Source organism: Dermacentor variabilis, chromosome 9 (genome assembly GCF_050947875.1).
Source record: "Dermacentor variabilis isolate Ectoservices chromosome 9, ASM5094787v1, whole genome shotgun sequence".
NCBI classification, from domain to species: domain Eukaryota; kingdom Metazoa; phylum Arthropoda; class Arachnida; order Ixodida; family Ixodidae; genus Dermacentor; species Dermacentor variabilis.
The window spans coordinates 40,315,651-40,331,333 of NC_134576.1; the positions used below are offsets into that span (position 1 = coordinate 40,315,651).

At 50.0% G+C, this 15,683-nt stretch overlaps 1 long non-coding RNA gene and 2 other non-coding genes across 3 annotated transcripts in view; 2 read left to right on the forward strand and 1 right to left on the reverse strand.

Annotated features, from left to right (window-relative positions):
* LOC142592631 (uncharacterized) overlaps window positions 1–15,683 on the forward strand; it is a 76,765-nt gene that overhangs the window by 31,174 nt on the left and 29,908 nt on the right. The gene's annotated exons all lie outside the window — the stretch shown is intronic.
* TRNAS-CGA (transfer RNA serine (anticodon CGA)) lies at window positions 14,150–14,222 on the reverse strand. The gene has a single exon. It is a non-coding gene; the product is annotated as a tRNA-Ser (tRNA).
* On the forward strand, window positions 14,534–14,606 carry TRNAS-CGA (transfer RNA serine (anticodon CGA)). The gene has a single exon. It is a non-coding gene; the product is annotated as a tRNA-Ser (tRNA).

A 15,683-nucleotide genomic window follows, 5' to 3' on the forward strand; every position in this document is an offset into this window, starting at 1 on the left:
CATTTAGACAACGATTCGGCAGTTATTGCGTACCGGAGACGCTCGAGGAAATGCAGCTCCAGGGTCCCGACCCATCGTTATACGTAAGACTTTGTCAGCTAGGCACTAGGAAATATAAAATTTCCCCACGCTGTCCGCATCAGCTTTGTACATCGCTTATGCAAAAAGTTATTTAGGATGTAAGTAACTGTCATTCGTAAGTATCTTGCTTCCTTCCAGACGATGCCACAAGCGATTTCAACCGCCACTTTCAGGATGTGTCGAAGACTTCCCACTCGTGCAAACCATCTCTGATGGCGCGTCTCGACGCCCTAGCGGAACAGAACATTCCCTAGTCAGAGATAAAGAAGGAAATTTTTAAAGTTGGCTTCATTATTATTTAATGCATGCTTGAATGAAGAATTCAAGGTGGGAAATTTGGGAAGAATGATGCCGCAAAGAAAAACGATATGTGTTCGAGCGTCGCCCTATACCCAGCGTCCTGTTCCGCAACGCTGGGGATAACTTAAAGGGAAGCTGAAACACTTTTCGAAAAAAATGAGTTCTCTACGGCATTCTACAGTTTTGAGTCCCCTGAACACGAATATCTGGTTCAAAAAGGGCGGAAACAAGCGCAAGCGGCTGTTTTTTCATGAAAACGCGCACCAGCGCCTCAGAGTATCGCGCGAACGCCGCTGTTGCCCGTGATTGGTCGGGGCCACTGTGACGTCACTCGCGGCAGTCGCCGGTCGGCGCCGCCGTTTCAGAGCGTAAGCAGGTAAGCATGCTGTTCTGTTCTGGCTTCATAGCTGAGTTGTAAGCATTATGGAACGTTCTCGCTGTCTCGGACAGCTTGTATTTTCGCCCTACATGTTCGAACCGACAGCCGATACGGAAAACGATGGCGGCAACGGTGGCAACGGCGGCAACGACGATGTTGAGTGTGCCAAAAGCGAGAGCGATGTGTGCACCTTCTCGCGCGTTGGAAATCTTAGCTGGTACGTATGTTTCTTTTTTTTTCATGTAGCTGCACGTTCCAGTGACGGGAGAAAAAATGCGCTAATGTGTCACTGGGAACTTGCTGCTGGAAGAATGCCGAAGCACTAACTTCTCATTAGATTGTAAACACGGGTGCAATTCCGCGATGTCAAGCACCTTGCCGCTGCTTGTCTAAAGTCCCGTGGTTTTTTGAGTGTTGATACATGATCGCGAACATAAGTGCCGCGTTTCAAAGCGCGCACATGCAGTGCTGCGACGTACAGTCATGGAAGTTGCTTATCATACACATCCAGAGATGGCCAGAAGTATTATATGTGCGATATTCATACTGTGGTTCGACGACTTTGCGATTGTGGCCCAATCAAGAATCGGTATGCGTGCTCCATGCTAGTGTTGACATAAAGATATTAGGCAGTTTTAGCACCGCCGTGTGGTAAACACGATAACTGCAAGCGTACGTCGAATGTCACTAGGCAAGCCTATACTCCATTTCATACCTCAGGCTTTCTCTATGCCTCAGGTGCAACGCTGTGGAAGCTACGCACGAAGTCCGGTCACCAAAATTTATTACTGCGCGCGTTTCCGTCTATGATTCGCAGCGTGCCAGCGGCGTTTGCTCGCGCGAGCATGCACGTGAAGCTGCCGCGACGGGCTGCAATTAAAAAATGCCGTAAAGAAAATTGATTTAAAAGAACGTGTTAGCAGCCGTATTGTTTCTATGGGTAAATTCTTTTTTTTTCATTCAGAACTGAGCTTATATATGATAAATTTTCTGAAAAATCGGGTCAAGAAACACCGAACTTTTTCTAAGTGCGAACGCAGCCACTGCAAGAAGTATCTCAAGCCTCCACAGCGTTGCACCTGATGTATGAAACGGAGTATAGCAACGCTAGCAACAACGCGTTTCCGCATTTGTCGTAAGGCTATCCGGCTATCGCGGAAATGGTCCGAGCACAGCACAGTTGATTTCGTCGGCACGAACTTATCTCTCCTCACCGCTCTGCGCTGCAAGCTTCTTGTCCTTCGGGAAACTGTGAAACGTCACATCGTCTCGCCCGCCTGTGTTCGCGCAGCCGAATGCTGCACAGAACGAGGGCATATTGGGCGCCCTTGGCTGTAGGCACTCACGCAGCACCGAAGGAAAGAACAGTTTACAAAAATCGCAAAAGAAAACAAACGTGAGCGGCGGCGGCGGCGGCAAATCTCTCGTAGCGTCGTTCAGTAAAGCGCAGGACGGAAAGAGTCATGCCAACACATGCCAGCACGCCGGTCCGGCAGCTCGGTCCCCGCGAATGACGACACTCTCGCTGGTTCTCTCCTCTGGCAACCACCTCACCCGGCGCTCCGGGAAGCGATGGGGGCGTGTCCGCGGGGGTGATTTAGAAAGCGATTTCCGCCTCTTATATTAACAAAACGGAGGAAAAAAATTCGGAACCGTACATAATTAGGTCTGTTCTTCCCAATCCCAGCAATTCATGGAAATTGAAAACCGTTTCAGCTTCCCTTTAAAGTGAGTGGTTGAGAAATCGGACTAGTGCAATGACTTGAGAGTAGAAGTAAGGATTAATAGTCAAAACACTAAGGTAACGTTCAATATATCCTGACATGTGAATAAGGGTTTATGATTCGCAGTCAGTCTCGATCCTGAAACTGCGTTGGAGCACATTCGATCAACTAGGCCGTGCTACCAGAGAAAATCCGGATCAAGAGAAATAAATGTCTAGATGAACTAAAATGAGTTAACGGGTGCATATGGCATATGGAATCATAAGGAGCACCTTGCCGATATCCTCGCAAACAAAATCGTGCAGACACTGATGAAAGTGCCAACTTGTGCGCGAGGCTGAAAGATGAAGGGTAACAAAATAATTTGAGGAGATATGTGCCACGAACAGCGGAAGGGAAGATATTCAATGAGAAAGTGGAACGAAAATATAGGTGGAAAGCGCGGTTACGTCATAAGCGGTGCCAGAAAGAGGTGGGGGAGGGAGGGGAGGGTGCACACGAGCATTCTCTTAACATTCGTGACTTTCTAACACTTTGCAACGCTCGTGTATTATTACCCAGCTGCTGTGCTGTCAACTAGGAGTAGCAGTACTGGGAATAAAATACGTTAAAGTAAAATAGAAGCTGGCACGGTGTTGACACGCGCCGAGCGCATAGACACGGCGCGTAATTTTCCCGTTCGTTAAAAGCGAACGGCGGCGCGAAACGTTCCCTGCTGCACCGAAGTTTTCGGCCGGCCGCCTGTGATCCCCAAGGCCGCGAAAGCGCGCCCGCTTACCGCTTTCTCCGGTACGAACAAATTCACGAAAAACAAGAGTCGGCCCGTCGAAGGGGGGAGGGAGGGGCGCCGTCACAAAGACGGGTAGCGGCGCGCCGGAGCCCCGCATCGTGAAAGGCGGCTCTCACGCGTGCCGACCCAAATGTGCCTCGGAGGACGACTGCTCTGCCACCGAAGTGCGCGTGCTCGAGCTACGGCCGCGTGTTTCTTCCTTTCTTTCTCATACTTTCGTATCTATTTTTTTTCTCCCTTTTTCTTCCCCCATTTGTTTACTATCGCTTGTCAGGGTTATGTGAGCGGGGTGGCCTGACGCATAGTTTGGGCTGGCGAGAGGCAGTCACATGCCTAGAGTGAGAGAGAGAGAAAGAGAGCATCGCTTCGTAGCAATCGTTCTGCTGCTCGTGCGACCGCTGTGATTAACGAGGCGACGGTGACTTGCAGATGCGAATGTGCGAGTGCGCGCGCGCACACTACACGCACACACAGTGCGCTTAAAGCCGAGACCCCACGTACGCTTGCGGACGCGCGCAAGCTCGCGTCCGCGCGCCCAGCGCCTGCCGCGGCTCGCGAGTAACACACGCGCACCGCACGCACAGACGCGGGGAAGCGCGCACGCGCCCACGTCTTCACAAAGAATAGCACGTGCGCGCTTGTTCAAAAATACAAACCCAGAGACACACGTGTGCGTTACACTTTACGGGGAATTTCCTTCCCGAGCAGCTCGCCGGTCGTGTCTGCGACTGACTGGGCCAGCTCGATTCGCTGCACGTTCAAATGCGAACGACGGCCGGTGCTCCAACAACGTCGACACTCAACGACGCTCTCGCTCTAGTGAGCTCAGTGTTTTCGATCGCGTGCCAGCGACTCGCATCAACTCGGAAGTCACGAAAAGCACTGCACGGGGCCGTGCGACACGTTTCCGGCTTGGATCTTTCTTTGTTTATAAGCTAACTTTACTCCGAGCAGCGGTTTTGAGTATAGGCTTATCTACCGATAGAGGGGGGTGGGGGGGGGCGGTGGCGCTTGCGCCCCCCACTGTCACAAGTAGTGGGCGGGGGCTGGAGCAATGTAGGTCATTTACCGCCTCTCCGCATTTGAAAGTGTACACTGTAGGCTGCACACTGGCAAAACGAACAACGGCTGAGGCCAAGTATTCTTCTTTTCCGGAATAGGGCCCACGTAAGTATGCTTTTCTTTATCACATATTGCCTGCTTGGGCAGTTAGGATTGGGTGTCACACGCCTTGCGCGTTTGCATTGTTGAGGAGGCAGTCGCTGGGCAGTCCAAAATAAGTTTCACAAGTGCCCCGGGTGGCCAGTCGCGCGGCAATTTGGCGTGTATTCGCGGGCTTGTTTCACCCTCGGAAAAATCACTTTTATGTAGCACGTATTCGGCAACAGAAAGCTGTATCGGGTGTTTTTTCATTTCGCTGTACAATTTTCTCATTTACACTTCTTGTCTAATTAGAATAATTGGGAGCTTTATTAATTAATTTTTGAAGCCTAATTATGCAATTCGGTGAAATTCGAGAATAATCCGGGTATCTCCAAGCGACGGCAAACATCATTACCTCGGTTCTGTCCAGCAACGTGGCATTCGCATATATTTAAATATTGGTCCATGGTAGTTGGGGCACCCTATATAAGTGACTCATTTACATTTATTTTCGTGATCGTAACACACAAATAGTATTTTTCAGGCTTAATAACGTGCAGCAGTATATTAAATTACATCGCCAATTTGTTTCAAGGAACGTGAACGTTTGCTGGCCTCCGTTAAAATTAGCCGTTTAAGTCTAAATGGCTAGCGATTGAACAGCGCCGACAGGAGGTCCACCAGATGTTGGCCGACAAGCTGAAATGGCTCGATAGACGCGGCCACATCGGGTGTTGATGCCAGGGTATCACTTAGTACAGTTTCGATTCTTCACTGGCTCTACTGCGAACGCATTCCCCTAGCCTCAACCGCAATTAAAGCGCTCCGCTTCATAGAAGACCCAGACTGCGAGAATCGAGGCATTGGGTAACCACAATTTTGCGATGGAGGTAATATAGTAGTGGTGGGCTGTAGCAAATGGTGAGTTTAGCCTGGCGATCGAGGTTGACAGTTGCTCCTGCTGAGCGTCTCTTGCAACGTTACGGCGATATGTCATCACATGTCCATCAAACTAGTCTCTTAAGAGTCGACAGGAATTGAAGCTTTTTGCGGGCTATAACTAAGCCTTCTGGGAACACAAGGTATCGCAGGCACGAATGCGCAAGGTAATTTGCTTTTCTTTTTCTTTTCATTGTTTTCAGTTTCTTAAGCAGAGCGTCCTTTTCACCTCGATATTTTGTGCAGGTTCACAGTAACCTTTCAATATCTCCTGTTTGATCGCATAAAGTGCAGGTGGTGTTGCGTTTCGCCTGCGACACGCGGTTTTGCCGGCGCGACTGCGGCGGGGCGGCAGACATTTTGGCCCGTTCGTCGTCGCCGCAACGCTCCCCGCCAGGTGTTTCCAGGCGTTTCCAGGCATGTTCCGATGCCACGTGTCTTCATGTGCGTGTGTGAGTGTATGTGCCATTGTGCCCAAACCGGGCGATGCGAAAGCAGGGATCACCCTCTCATTCCAGTCATTGTGCCTGAACCAGGCGATGCGAAAGCAAGGGATCACCCTCTCATTCCAGTCATTGTGCCCGACCGGCAGCGCTACGACAGTGTGCGTCACCATTAGCCCATTGTACATTCACGTGCTCGTCTATTGAGGGGTTCCTTCTTGCCCTCAACCGCGAGAGTATAAAAACAGCTGCCCCCGGACGCCAAAAGGAGGGCTCCGATTTCTTCTGTTGAGTAAAGTGCTCTCCCGTCTCTCTACTTCGGCCAACCTGACCGCCACCTCTTTGCGATGTTAAAATAAACAAGTTGTTTTGTTGTTACCAGTCGACTCATGCTTTGCCGGGACCTTCGGATGCTTCCAGTTGTACCCCAGGCCGCCAGGCCAACGCTACCCTTGGGGCTTGCGACCCAGGTACAACCACGGGCGTCAGCGCCGAGTTCCTCCCAACAGATCGTACCAGCGGTGCGATCCAAACATCTGGTTGGCAGCGGTGAGATCGCCTCCGACTTCAAACAACTGTCTGCCAGCGGTGAGATCGCGACAACGGAGGCCAGCAGCGAAGATACGCAGTTGACTGTATGCTGAGCAGCTCAACGACGATCCGGGAGCAGTGCAACGAGCCCTGTGTGACGACTGGTTGCCTGCAGCGGAACGACTGCGCGGAATTCCTGCCTGCGAGGTTTGGTGAGTGCGGGACTTTCTTCTTCTGAGCTTTGCCAGGCTTTTGTTAGTGTCAGAAACAGAGCTGGTAATTTTGGTTGTCGTTGCTGCCGGGTTAGTTTGCGGCAAGACAATAATAGGCAGTAGAGAAAGCAGCATTCAGAGCAGCCATGGATTTGAAGTCGTTGCGCAAACCGAAATTGTTGGAGCTTGCAAGAGAGTTGGGTCTGGATGTCTCGGACAAACTCAGAAAACCAGAACTGCTAAAGGCTATTCTTGAGTTAGAGGCTGAGGATGACGAGCTGTCGGAATGCCTTGAGACTATTGAGGAGAGGTCAAAAAGACAGGAGCGCGAACTTAAAGAGCAAAAAGAGAAACATGAGCGCGAACTTAAAGAGCAAAAAGAGAAACAGGAGCGCGAACTTAAAGAGCAGAAAGAAAAAGAAGAACGCGAACACGCTTTGGAAATGAAGCGTCTCGAGGTAGAGATGGAACGCGCTCGTAATGGAAGTCAGGCACACGGTGCAGGAGAACGCGTATTGTTCAAAATGACTGACCTGATGCGGCCGTTTAAGCTTGGAGAGGACATTGGTTTGTTCCTGGTTAACTTTGAGCGAACGTGCGAGAAGCAGGGGTTCTCTCGGGAAACGTGGCCACAGCGCTTGCTCACTTTGTTACCCGGCGAGGCGGCCGACGTAGTCGCTCGCTTGGATAGAGAGGAGGCAGAGGATTTCGACAAAGTAAAATCGAGTCTGCTAAAAAAGTACCGGCTGTCTGCGGAGGCGTTCCGTCGGAAGTTTCGGGAAAATGAGAAAGGCAGAAGTGAGTCATATACAGAGTTGGCGTATAGGCTTATGTCGAACATGCAGGAGTGGCTCAAAGAAGAGAAAGCGTTTGGTGACCACGATAAAGTTCTGCAGTGCTTCGGGCTAGAACAGTTTTATAGTCGGTTACCGGAGAACGTGCGATACTGGGTCTTGGATAGGCCAGACGTTTGTACGGTGGCTAAAGCCGCTGAGCTAGCCGAGGAGTTTGTGACGCGTCGGGCTCGCGGAGCTAAGGACGGTCAAAAGGGTGAATTTGGCTCGAAGTTTGAGAGGCCGAAGTACACACCCATGAGAGCAAAGGGGAACACGCGTAGTGCGGATGCGAGTGGAAGCAGTGCGACCGAACCTAAGGAGACGGCGGCAGCCGAAGCCGAACGCAGAAAGCGGTTCGAGATGAGGCAAGCGCGCGTTTGTTATACGTGCCAGAAGCCGGGTCACTTTTCGGCGCAGTGTCCGGAAACAACACCAAAAGTTGTGTTTTTTTCAATAGGCAGCACTGACGAGAACATGAAGCTTCTCGAGCCTTACATGCGAGACCTCCTCGTGAACGGGAAAGAGTGCCGAGTGCTTCGCGATTCCGCAGCTACGATGGATGTAGTTCACCCGTCTTATGTAGAACCCCATATGTTCACGGGCGAGTGCGCGTGGATCAAGCAAGCCGTGGAAGCTCATAGCGTGTGTCTGCCAGTAGCCAAGGTGCTTATTGAAGGACCTTTCGGAGCGCTTGAGACAGAGGCGGCAGTGTCCTCTATGCTGCCCCCCCAGTACCCGTACCTATTTTCAAACAGGTCCGATCACCTCCTGCGCGAGAAGGGGCTTTTGTTTGGTGAAGCTAGTGTTCAGGCCTTAACCAGATCGAAGGTTCGGGAGCTCGCTGCAAAGGCGGTAGTTGCGGGGCCGACGTTATCAAACAACGAAAAAGGGTCAGAGGCGCAGCAAGCTGATATTCAGAGCACGCCCGAACTGAATAAACTTGAGTCTGTAACGTTAAAGGCGCCAGATACTGGAGAGGAAACGCCCGACACGGGAAAGTTAGAAGAGCTATCTACTGATTTGCTCATCGCGCCTACGTCAGACGGACTTGATAGGTTGCTAAAAGTCAGCCGGTCGGCTTTGATAGCCGAGCAAAAGAAGGATGGTAGCCTAGAAAACATACGCTGCAATGTCAAGGAAGGTATCGCCAGGAAAAATGCGCGTTTTGTGGAAAGAGGTGGAGTCCTGTACCGGAAGTATCTAGACCGAAGAGGAGTGGAGTTCGATCAGCTGATCGTGCCTCAATGCTATCGTCAGGATCTGTTGCGCTTGTCACACGGGGGTTCATGGTCCGGACACCTAGGAGTTAAGAAAACTAAGGACCGTCTCTTGCAAGAGTACTATTGGCCAGGGTGTTTTCGGGACGCAGACCATTTCGTGAGGACATGTGACACTTGTCAGCGGGTGGGCAAACCAGGGGACAAATCAAGGGCGCCGTTGAAATTGGTACCTATCATTACGGAGCCTTTTAGACGGCTCGTTATTGATACAGTGGGACCTCTGCCGGTAACAGCCACGGGGTACAGACACATTTTGACTGTGATCTGCCCAGCGACAAAGTTCCCTGAAGCAGTGCCGCTTAAAGAACTCAGCTCAGTGGAGATAGTCAATGCACTACTGTCCATATTTGCGCGAGTTGGTTTTCCTGCAGAAATTCAATCAGATCAGGGCACAGTGTTTACTAGCGCTTTGACGACAACTTTTCTCGAAAGGTGTGGGGTAAAGCTGCTACACAGCTCAGTGTACCACCCACAGTCGAATTCCGTTGAGAAGCTCCACTCCGTCATGAAGCGCGTGTTGAGAGCCTTGTGTTTTGAACATCAAACTGACTGGGAGCTGTGTCTGCCTGGGGTGATGTTTGCTTTAAGGACCGCGCCGCATGCGGCTACGGGGTTTTCGCCAGCTGAACTGGTGTACGGTCGCTCGCTTCGATCTCCGCTTCGCACGCTTCGAGAATCGTGGGAAGGTAGGGGCGACGACCCAGTCGTGGTGGAGTACGTACTTAAGCTCCTCGAACGCTTAAGAAGGGCACAGGAGTTGTCAGGTGAAGCAATGACAAAGGCCCAGCAGAGGGCCAAGGTTTATTATGATCGGACAGCCAGGGCCCGTCGTTTTGAGGTGGGCGATGAGGTCATGATATTGCGCACATCGCTAAACAACAAACTAGACGTGCAGTGGGAGGGCCCAGCACGAATTGTTCAGAAACTGTCGGACGTTAACTACGTGGTAAGTCTGCCAGGAAAGCGGAAAGCACAGCAAGTTTACCACTGTAATCTGCTCAAACCTTATAGACAAAGGGAAGCAGTGGTGTGCATGATGGTAAACGTTCCTGAAGAGCTTCCGGTCGAGCTTCCGGGACTAGGCTCAGTGACGAACAGGGAAGACACCGGTCAAGTCATTAGTGACCTTATCAGTAAAGCACCGCTGTCGCCTGAGCAGAAAACCGAACTACACCAGCTATTACAAGAGTTTCAAGGTCTGTTCTCTGAGAGGCCTGGTAGGACTTCTGTACTTACTCATGATATAGAACTTACCTCCCCAGAGCCAGTACGATCCAAGGCGTATCGGGTGTCACCCCGCCGGAGCGATATTATGGAGGCGGAGGTAAAGAAAATGCTACAGCTCGGTGTTATTGAGGCAGGTGAGAGTGATTATACCTCCCCTTTGATTTTAGTTGAGGTACCGGGCAAAGAACCTCGTCCTTGCGTCGACTACCGCAGGCTTAATTCCATCACTAAGGATCAAATTTATCCGATCCCTAACATCGAGGAGCGCCTTGAGAAAGTTAGTAGCGCTCAGTTTATTTCCACCCTAGATCTTGTCAGGGGTTATTGGCAGGTTCCACTTACAGAAGAGGCTAGTAGGTATGCGGCGTTCATTTCACCAATGGGAACATTCCGTCCTAAAGTGTTGAGTTTTGGTTTGAAGAACGCGCCATACTGTTTTTCAAGCCTCATGGATAAAGTGTTGCGGGGACAGCAAGAATTCGCTTTACCGTATCTAGACGACGTAGCGATATTCTCCGCATCCTGGTCTGAGCATATGGCACACTTGCGGGCAGTGCTAACCCGCCTGCGCGAAGCGGGCTTGACAGTAAAGGCTCCTAAGTGCCAGTTAGCACAGGCCGAGGTTGTCTACCTCGGTCACGTGATTGGTCAGGGTCGTCGCCGCCCCTCTGAAATAAAGGTGGCCGCTGTGCGAGACTTCCCGCAACCGCGCACGAAGACCGATATTCGGTCGTTCTTAGGTGTCGCCGGCTACTATCAGAGGTACATCCCCAGGTACTCTGATATCGCGGCTCCCCTGACGGATGCTCTAAGAAAGTCAGAGCCTCAAACAGTCGTCTGGGACGAGACAAAGGAAAGAGCTTTTAGCGCCCTAAAGAGTGCCCTAACAAACCAGCCTGTGCTACGATCGCCAGACTATACAAAAGGGTTCATTGTTCAGTGCGATGCTAGTGAGCGAGGCATGGGCGTTGTACTGTGCCAACGGGAAAAGGGAGAAGTAGAACACCCCGTCCTGTATGCTAGTCGTAAGCTGACCAGTCGTGAGCAGGCGTATAGCGCCACCGAGAAAGAGTGTGCATGTCTCGTGTGGGCCGTTCAGAAATTGTCATGCTATCTAGCCGGCTCGAGGTTTATCATTGAGACGGATCACTGCCCTCTCCAATGGCTGCAGACCATCTCTCCCAAAAATGGCCGCCTCCTGCGCTGGAGCCTCGCTTTACAACAATATTCCTTTGAGGTGCGTTACAAAAAGGGGAGTCTCAACGGTAACGCCGATGGCTTAAGTCGAAGCCCCTAACGTAGGAATCAGCCTAAAAATTGTTTGTTACTGATGTTTTTCTTCCTGAGGCAGGATTTTTTTTAACATGTTGCTTTTGTTTAGTGTTTCAAAGTGATGATATGCTTTCTAGTGCAATTTTCCAATTTGTGGACGCGTTCTGAGTGATGCTAGACTACTGTAAGGAACTAGGCAGTGGTATAAAAAGGGGAAAGAGCCTGGCAGGGCTTAGTGAGGGTTGTGCCGTGCTTGCTGACTGAGCGGTTGAGTTTCAGCGTAGTTCTAACGCTTGCCGGGAACGAGAACAAAAATGTGAACTCTCCCGAAGTCACTTTGCAGTGTCCCGTGCGAACCTGAACGAGAGAACAAGGCCTTCTCTGTGCGCTGCGCTCAAGAAACGTCGAGGGACGCCCGACTTCGGTTATGAGCATCATCGAGCGACATCCCTCCGGACAGCGGATGCAGTCCCCTGTCCATCGGGATCTCCTTTCCCCGGCGGGGCGGTCTGTTGCGTTTCGCCTGCGACACGCGGTTTTGCCGGCGCGACTGCGGCGGGGCGGCAGACATTTTGGCCCGTTCGTCGTCGCCGCAACGCTCCCCGCCAGGTGTTTCCAGGCGTTTCCAGGCATGTTCCGATGCCACGTGTCTTCATGTGCGTGTGTGAGTGTATGTGCCATTGTGCCCAAACCGGGCGATGCGAAAGCAGGGATCACCCTCTCATTCCAGTCATTGTGCCTGAACCAGGCGATGCGAAAGCAAGGTATCACCCTCTCATTCCAGTCATTGTGCCCGACCGGCAGCGCTACGACAGTGTGCGTCACCATTAGCCCATTGTACATTCACGTGCTCGTCTATTGAGGGGTTCCTTCTTGCCCTCAACCGCGAGAGTATAAAAACAGCTGCCCCCGGACGCCAAAAGGAGGGCTCCGATTTCTTCTGTTGAGTAAAGTGCTCTCCCGTCTCTCTACTTCGGCCAACCTGACCGCCACCTCTTTGCGATGTTAAAATAAACAAGTTGTTTTGTTGTTACCAGTCGACTCATGCTTTGCCGGGACCTTCGGATGCTTCCAGTTGTACCCCAGGCCGCCAGGCCAACGCTACCCTTGGGGCTTGCGACCCAGGTACAACCACGGGCGTCAGCGCCGAGTTCCTCCCAACAGATCGTACCAGCGGTGCGATCCAAACAGTGGGAAAGTCGATGCGCCCGGTCTTAAATAACTGCCTATAGGAAGCACCGTGTTCGTGCGTTACTACATTACCCTTCTCACTTTCTCACTTCTCACTCACTTCTCACAAGTATTTAGGTATCCTACTAAGGCACAATTTGTCATGGTCGAAACACATTGTTGTCACCTGTAACAAGGCCCTTAAAAGACTAGGTTACTTACATCGTACGCTGCGTCTTGCTCCTCAAGAAACTGAACTTCTTACATATAAAACCCTCATTCGCCCCATCCTCGAATATGGCTGCGTTGTATGGAACCCACACGAACACTGTGACGTCAAAAAACTAGAATCAGTGTAAAAAAACGCAGTGCGTTTTGTTGGTTGGAGATTTGACAAGGAATTTCCGCCGACTAACTCTCTTCCTCAGCTTGATCTCACTCCCCTTGGAGAGCATCGCATACTTGAATACCTAAAATTCCTTCAGACATTAATCAATTCTCCTCGCCTCTCCTCTGTAGATAACTGTTTGACTTTTTGCAAGCCTTCGTTTACGAGGAGTCACCATGCTCTTAATATCTCAACCTTTTTTGCCCGCACTGATTCCTTTAAACACAGCTTCATTCCATCAACAATTAAAGTCTGGATTTCGATAGATGAAGCGCCAATAGTGACGGCCCACAAAAAGGAATACAGACAGGACAAGGCGCTACTTGCAACTGTTTATTGAAGTCATAGGTGGCTGATTATATAGCCACGTATATTCCGCAAAAAGAATTGTTAGCTGCCGTCCTGAGCTCCATTGAGATGAACGGGCAGGTATTCTTTCAGAATACCGCAGGAATTTGTGGATAACTTCATAGCACTCCTGGAGTTTTATTTGTGCTAAACAGTTGTGTGTTTTAAAGGCCAATTTTATGTGCAAAAGGAAGGTATTTGTATTGGCCCGTGCGTGGCTTCCGTACTTTGCAACATTTTCCTTGCGGGCATAGACAGAGCGCTATCGAAGGTGTTTGACGGGGGCAAAGTGCTCAAGGTTTTTAGGCATGTTGACGGTTTTTTAATTTTAATGACAGAACGATCTCCCATGACTTACTCGCATACTGTGCAGGGCATTTTATCTGATTTTAAACAGCAAGGCAAAGGCTTAGATTTTACTTTTGAACTAGCCAAGGATAACCGCTTGCAGTTTTTAGATCTTGACATAACCCTTACTGACGAAGGTTCCTGCTGGATGTACCGGCCCCGTGCCCGCAAAGAATTGTTGCCGTATGAGTCTACACGCTCCAAGACTGTTAAACGAGCAATTGCCACTATGTGCCGCGAATCCGCCCTGAAGATATCCTGCTGTCATAAGGCACAAGCAAGCTTTGACGACCAGATTTTGAAGTTGAGGAAGGCTGACTTTCCTTGCTTGTTTTTAAGCGCAGTTTCGGAGGCATTATTGAAAAAGGCGAAAAAAGAAAGAAAAAGAAGTGAAGTAGGTGAAACAGTCGAAAAGAAAGCTAAACCGGTTGTGATATCGTATTCTCCTAAAGTGGCGCATGATCTTAAACAAGTCGCCGTGAAATACAAAATTCCTGTGTTTCTTTCCGCGCCGCGAAAACTTGCTCCTTTGTGCCGCCTGATTGGCTCTGATGACTTTATGAAAGTAATAAACGAGATGAGAGGGGGTTAACCGAGGGTCCCGATTTTTATTAGTCATATCATGAGAAGCCAACAAACACTGACACCAAGGACAACATAGGGGAAATTACTTGTGCTTAATGAATGAAATAAAGAGACGATGAATTAATGGAAATTAAAGTGGATGAAAAAACAACTTGCCGCAGGTGGGAACCGAACCCACAACCTTCGCATTTCGCGTGCGATGCTCTACCAATTGAGCTACCGCGGCGCTGTTTTCCCATCCACTTTCTTGGGTATTCCTGTGTCCTAGTAGAACCCTGGGAGTGTTAGCCAGCGCCATCACTCCCATACCTTGGCGGCGGTCGTGGTACCTTGGCGGCGGTCGTGGTACCTTGGCGGCGGTCGTGGTACCTTGGCGGCGGTCGTGGTACCTTGGCGGCGGTCGAACCCACAACCTTCGCCAAATGCGAAGGTTGTGGGTTCGACCGCCGCCAAGGTATGGGAGTGATGGCGCTGGCTAACACTCCCAGGGTTCTACTGGGACACAGGAATACCCAAGAAAGTGGATGGGAAAACAGCGCCGCGGTAGCTCAATTGGTAGAGCATCGCACGCGAAATGCGAAGGTTGTGGGTTCGGTTCCCACCTGCGGCAAGTTGTTTTTTCATCCACTTTAATTTCCATTAATTCATCGTCTGTTTATTTCATTCATTGAGCACCAGTAATTTCTCCTATGTTGTCCTTGGTGTCAGTGTTTGTTGGCTTTTTATGAAAGTAAGGCATTCCATCAAACATAAAACCTTTTTGTTAAATGTGAAGAAGGGGTCGTATACCGCATACCGCTGAAGTGGGGAAAAGAGCATATCGGCCAAACTGGCCCATGTATTAATGAACGCCTGCGGGAACATAAGCTTTCATTGAAAAATGGATATGGTTCAAACTTGCCGCTTCATTGCAAGGCCTGCGGGGGTGAGAATAAACAAGTATGTCAAGCAAGGCTTCATGATACAATAATCATGTTTAAAAGTAAAGATTCTGTGGCGTGTGAATTGTTGAAGGCCAACGAGATTAAGAAAAGAGGGGACAACTGTGTCAGCACCCCGTCTCTGAATGTACACACGAATGAAAGCATGCTTTTAGCTAAGTTTTAGATTTAGATTAAGCGTGATTTCTTTCATATATATCTTCAGTGTTCTCGCTGGTGCGCATTCACATAGTCGGTGTCCCTCCTTTTTCGTTCCCCTCTCCTCATGGCTATATAATCAGCCATCTGTGACTTCAATAAACAGTTGAAACTAGCACCTTGTCCTGTCTGTATTCATTATTGTGTGCCGTCACTATCGGCGCTTCATCTATTGAAAGCTATGCACCAACTATCCCCATAACGTGTTTTAATTACTGTAAAGTCTGGAAATCATTACCAGGTAACATCCGTTCACTACTACTGAAACAATTCACGCAAGCTTGTTTATAAATGTTGTGTATTTGTTGTTCATCCCACTCCTGCAATAGCCTCATTGAGGCTGCAGTATCTATAAATAAATAGAATAAATAAATAAATCTCGTGAGATGATTTCCTCGGCGACTTACTACCACTTTTTCGTATGATGTATCCGTGTTTCTAGCCTCCTTAGCGGGCCTATCCCGGAGATAGCCCAATCTGATAATGCGGCCCGCTTGCGAAGGTAGTGGAGTCAGACATTTAATCAGTGCCACTCTCCTCCTCCTTCT